We start from the raw sequence: 6,524 nt of genomic DNA on the forward strand, positions 1-6,524 counted from the left end.
CAATTCCAGAACTATCATCACTGACTTAGTTGCAAGTTACCCTGGCAGTGCCCATGATTCCTACATATTTAGACATAGTGCCATCCACACAAGACTGCTTGCTGGAGAATTTGGAGATGCATATTTGCTGGGTAAACATATTTCTATCCTTTTTCACTAATCTCTGTACCATGCTGTTTCATTTTCCTAATTATTGTTATTTTCAATTCCAAAAATTACATAGGTGCATATGCAGTGAGGTCATTCATACTCACTCCCTATCTTACTCCTGCAACCCGTAAAGAACAGCAGTACAACCAAGCACACATAGCAACTCGCAATGTAATAGAAAGAACATTTGAAGTCATGAAATCTAGGTTTCGCATCCTACATAAGACAGGCGTAGCATTACAATATCGTCCAGACATTTGCTGTAAAATAGTTGCAGCTTGTGCCATGTTGCACAACTTAGCCACTAGGAGAGGCCTAGAACTGGAGGTTGAGGATGTACTCCCTCACATCGACAACCAGCCTCAACAACCCCAACCAAGATTACATGGACCAGATGCAGCAGAGGGGAGAAGAAGAAGGGCAGAGATTACTCAACATTACTTTTAACAGAGGTAAGAACTACGCCACTTAATCGTGTGCTTAAATGAATTCATTTTATTTTGAAAATGTTTAACAAGGACACTGGGTACTCAGAGCATCTAACTGCATGCATTTTTCTGACAGTTAATAATTTGCATATTTTCTCTAAACAATATCAATGCAATGCTTGTAAGTACAGACATCCTCTAAATCTCAACTATGTACTTACAGAAGTATCATACTACTTTTTGCGGCCTCGCACCCCTAATGCCTTGCATGCAATTCCAACATCACCCTTAGTTATGCTGCTTGCCACGTCTTGCTTTCTTGTACTACGGCGTCCACAAGCTGCAGCAGGTGCAACTTTGCTACTGACATTTGCGCATTCTTCAATCCAATCTACATTTTGTATGCTCCCACTTGCATTTCCATTTTGCATTTTTTCAACATTACAGTTTACAATCAGCATTGCTCTAGCAATATCTCCACAACATTGTGTCATCTCCTTTTGCATGGCAACTGTGTACTTGGTTAACTGAGAAGTAGTGTTTGAGAGATGATTTATTGCCCTGGTGTACCCCTGAATGCTGGTAAATGACCTATTCTGCATACTGGCATTTCCAACTTGCCGTTCCTTCATTGCTGAACACATTGCTTCAATTGCTGTTGCAATCCGGTCTAGTTTCTCACATGATAATGCATGGCCTTTCTCAATTATATTTGACATGTACTTAAGACTGTTGTTCATTGCACCAATTTCTTGACTAATGTGACCAATTTTCCACTTTATAACACGTATATCTTTGCCTTTGAAGGCGCTGGATCTTCAGGAGTTTCAACTCTACAGCACTGGCATTGCTCTCATCTTCACCCTCTTCTCTAATTTGAGATAGACGTGCCCTTCGCCTATAAAACTGTTGAATCCTACTACGCCTGCCCTGCTGTCTTTGAATGCTTGCTGTTGTTTGAGCAGGCTGGTGGACTTGGACATGGTCATTTGTATATTCATCACTGTCAGACTGCTGCAGTTGTAGCACTCTGTGTCTTTGACTTCTTGGATGAATAGTGGGTGAAGAATTTGCAGAATTAATTTCATTTGTGTTAAGATCTTCAAGAACATGTGACTCTGACCAATTATTTGTATTATTGTCCTCCTCTGCATCTATGATTAAAATAGTGCAAATCGTATGTTAATTTTACATTGTGGACTTTTTGCAGCCTGAACTCAAATAAATTTCATTTCATTTCATTTTCAGTTCTTTTTAATGTTCATTTAAAAAGAACATGTTGCATGGCTAGTCTCCTATTCTAACATTGGTGATTTTTTTTTATATGTATACACCAAATTTATCAATAACTCAACCTGTACTGGTAGTTGGACTACACAACCCATAATGCATTGCTTCTATCAGTTTGAGTGTTAATATTTTCAGCTACATTCCAAATAGAAAGTGGTAATTTAAAGGGATTTCAAATAAGCAACTAGGAGAACATTAAGGGTGTCTTTCACTCACATTTAAATTTAAAAAAACATGTATGAATTCTTACCTTGAGATGGTCCAGCTTGCTCAGAGGTGTCAATATCTATGACTCCAATTACTGCTTCAGTTGTGAGGGTTCCTTCTACCATGTTCTCAAGGGGGGTGTTCGGTCTATCCCTGTGGGTTCCACCACCACTCTTTTTTGCTGCCTTAATCCGGTTTGCAATTCTTACCTTGGCACGACTGCGCAGATCATACCAGCGTTTCTGCAAATTATTTATGTCACGGTGTGCAACCCCAACCGCATTTACTTTGGCTTGTATGGCAAGCCACAGCTTCCTCTTTACTGCCTTAGGCACCTTCAGAGATTGCCTCCCAAAAAGCTGGTCCTGCCTCACAGTGACCTCCTCTATCAGTATTTCCAGCTCCTGGTCACTAAATTGAATGTTTCTTTTCCTGGCCTGCAGGTCTTCTCCAGCATTTTCCAAAGCCATTTCCCCTTCTGCTGCAGACCAAAAAAGTCCTCCAGTTGCTCAAAGCAGAGCTCCAACTGGCAACTGCCACTTCTGTAGCTCAAACATGACTACAGGTGTGTTTAATTAGTCTCATGGCTTGCTTGGTAACAATGGTTACAGGTGTGTGTAAGCAGTCTCCTGGCTCCCTGTGCAATTACTCTCCAGGCTTACAGTGTGTGATGTCTTTCTAATGCACCAATTTGCAATTTCGCAATTTGCAAATTCGCAAATTGCAAATTCGCAATCAAGGAATCGCAAAAAACGTGCGATTCAGTAAAAATTGTGATTTTTACCGAATCGCAAAAAAATAGCAAAAAGCATGATGAATTCAAATTTGCGATTCTTTAATTGCGATTCCTTAATTTTCGCAATTAAAGAATCGCAAATTGAACGAATGATGCATGAGGCTGACTATTGCCTAACACTACTACTACGTTACTGTCTACTTTATCTAACCTCACTTCATGATGGAATCCACTATTTCTCTCCTAGTGGGCTAGGTTAGATTCTGTTAAGATGATGTTAGTCCCATCATTCTTTTCTATCTTTCGGTAATTCCAATTAACTTTCCCATCTCTACTTTTTTTTAAATGCATTTGTAATTGTTTGTATAGCGCTAGATTCGACCCCCGAAGAGGTATCTCTGCGCCTCAGCAGGACTGTGAAGGGATAGCAGCACATTTATCATAATCAGTCATGACAGAAGAGGAAGGTCTTCAGCATTTTCCTGAACTGCAAGTGTTCAGAGCACTGTCTTAAGGGGAGCGGAAGTTCGTTCCATAAGTGTGGTCCGCGATATGAGAGAGCTCTGCCCTACCAATCTGGCCTTTCTTACTCGCGGTACAACCAGAAGGTGTTTAGCACCTGAACGTAGGGATCTGGAGGGAGCATAAGGCAGGAATTGTTCAGCGAGATAGGAAGGGCCGTGATTAACCAAGGCCTTATGGATGATACAACATGTTTTAAACTTAATCCGTTGGCGGATAGGGAGCCAATGCAATTTCGCAAAAAGGGGTAGTGTGGGGGTCCGGGGTGGAACATTTAGGACCAGCCGAGCTGCCGTGTTCTGCACTACCTGTAGTGTGCCAAGCAGGGCATCATTTGCCGAGATCAGCAGACCATTACAGTAGTCCAGGCGACTTAAGACCATCGCCTGGCCTAAAGTTTTACTGACCGAATCGGGAAGCAGGGGGAAGGCTCAACGTAGCAGACTAATTACATGAAAGCATGAACACGCTGTTTGGGTAACATGTTCCTTCAGACTGAGATCACGTTCACGACGAATCCCCAGGTTTTTAACTGGGAGCTTAGAAGAGGGAAGAGGGTCCAAATCCGTTGGCCACCAATCTGGCGTCCATAAGAGGGGGGCTTCTCCCAGAAGCATAATCTCAGTTTTTCCTACATTGCACTGGAGAAAGTTATTCCGCATCCAGTGCGATATGGCCCTCATCCCATTAGAGAACGCCAGTTGTACCGGGGATGAGAATTTATTGAACGGAAAAAGGAGCTGAGTATCATCGGCATATGATATGCTGATGAACCCATACGTCCTCATAAGGTTGGCCAAGAGAGCAATATAGATGTTAAAAAGAGTTGGCTCAAACACGAGCCCTGTGGTACTCCCTTGGTCATACCCACTAGAGCCGACTGATACGGGCCTAGGTTGACAGTCTGCGAGCGATCCGACAAGAACATTTCCATTCAAGATAGGGCTGAATCTCTTAGCCCAACTTCCTCCAATCTTCTGAGCAAGACACTATGGGAAACCGTGTCGAACACCGCGGATAGGTCCAGCAGCACCAGAATCGTAGAATGGCCCTTATCTAGGGTCATCCTGATGTTTTCCATAACTGTAAGTAACGCAGATTTGGTGCTGTATTTGGGCCTAAACCCATACTGGAAATGATCTAAGCATTCAGACAGTTCACCATAGTTGGACAGATGGATGTTCACATGTTTCTCCATTATCTTGCTCCAGAATGGAAGAAGAGAGATGGGACAAAGTTTAGAGAAGTCTGTCCATGGAATATTAGATTACTTGCAGATGGGTCTGACCTGGGCAACCTTCCATTCCCGTGGAAAGCATCCCTCTGAAAGAGAGAGATTGATAATACACTGCACCACAGGGGACAGCTAATTCTCCAAGGATGGGATACATTTAACTGGGATATGATCTGCAGGAGATCCGGATTTGATCCTGTGATTCAGGGTTCCAACCTCTGCTAAGGTAAAAGAAGGAAAGAACTCTAACTTATGCTGATTCATCATTTCCAAGTGTATTCTATTCTCACTGCATTCTTATGGACTAATCAAAAGCATTGTATATCTTTGTCCAAATTGCAAAGGAAAAAGCAGCAAGGGGAATTAACTTTCCTCATTTTCAGTCTTAGCAAAATGCTTTCTTTTTAAAACAGTCAATACATTTTCAAGATGGCCCACCCACAATTCCATCTCCCTTATGGTCAGAATTGGGGTTATCTTTTATTCAACCTTTGTCTTTTGCAGAATTGTTGTCCTTTAATAAACGCCCTTCTTCCATGTCTATTCCTGTTCTCAAAAATGCTTGTAGAATATTACGTCCATTTTATATTTCTTCTCTTTCACCTCTAGATCAATTCCTTCAATCCTCGATCAGGTATAATACATTATTAAATCGAATTATAAAAATATATTTTGGAAATCCTGGAGAGATAAAGGTCTATTATAGACTCATCAATTGATACATAACCATTCACCTGTCTCTTTTTCAGAAGCTCAATCCATCTTTCACTTCCCTCTTTCATATCAACACAAATTTCAGTCACTGATCTATTCTATTTCTACAACATACTTTTCACTTTATTTGTTACCCATTTCCCCTCTTCCTATTTCCCCTACACCAACATTACTACTAATTGCCCCTACTGCTTCTCATGTATATATACTCACCTTACCTCTCCCACTGTTTTCAGGGTGTGAAAGGCCGTTTGACAGGCATCAGTCCAGATCACATTTTGTGGCTGCTTCCTGGAAGTCAGCAAAGTCAAGGGGTGCACAATGTTACCGTAATCCTTGACAAACCTCCTGTAGTAACCCGTGAGACCTAAGAAGGCTCTCACCTGAGTTTGGGTTTTGGGCGGTGCCCAAGCCAGGATGGTATCAATCTTGGGTTGCAGAGGGGCCACCTTGCCGCTCCCTACTTGGTGCCCCAAGTACACCACAGAACCCTGCCCAATCTGGCACTTACTGGCTTTGATTGTGAGGCCTGCTCTGCGCAGGGCCAACAACACTTCCTGGAGGTGGCGCAAGTGTTCCTCCCAGCTGGCGCTGAACACTGCGATGTCGTCCAGGTAGGCGGCGCTGAAATCCTGCAGTCCAGCCAAGACCTGGTTGACCAACCTCTGGAGGGTGGCAGGGGCATTCTTCATCCCAAAGGGCATCACCCGGAACTGGTAGAGCCCATCTGGTGTGGAGAATGCGGACCTCTCCTTTGCCCCATCAGTTAAGGCGATCTGCCAGTACCCAGACGTCAGATCAAACGTGCTAAGGTACCGTGCAGCCCCCAACCGACCTATGAGCTCATCAGCTCTGGGGATGGGGTGCGCGTCAGTCTTCGTGACTGAATTGAGTCCTCGGCAATCCACACAGAACCGAAGTTCTGGTGAAGCACCAGGCGCTGCAGCCTTCGGGACCAAGACCACTGGGCTGGCCCAAGGACTGCTAGAGGACTCAACCACCCCTAACGCAAACATTTTGGAGACCTCCTCCTTAATGTATGCTCGGACCTTGTCAGTCACCCTGTAAGCCTTGTGCTTCACAGGAGGGCTGTCTCCGGTGTCAACATCATGGACACACCAATGAGTGACACCCGGAACCAAAGAAAACAGATCAGGGAATTGTCCCAACAGTTGGCGACAATCCTGCTTCTGCTCAAGGGTCAGTGTGTCAGAGAGGATAACACCATCCACTGACCCATCTT

This window comes from Lissotriton vulgaris, chromosome 10, assembly GCF_964263255.1.
Source record: "Lissotriton vulgaris chromosome 10, aLisVul1.2, whole genome shotgun sequence".
Lineage (NCBI taxonomy): Eukaryota > Metazoa > Chordata > Amphibia > Caudata > Salamandridae > Lissotriton > Lissotriton vulgaris.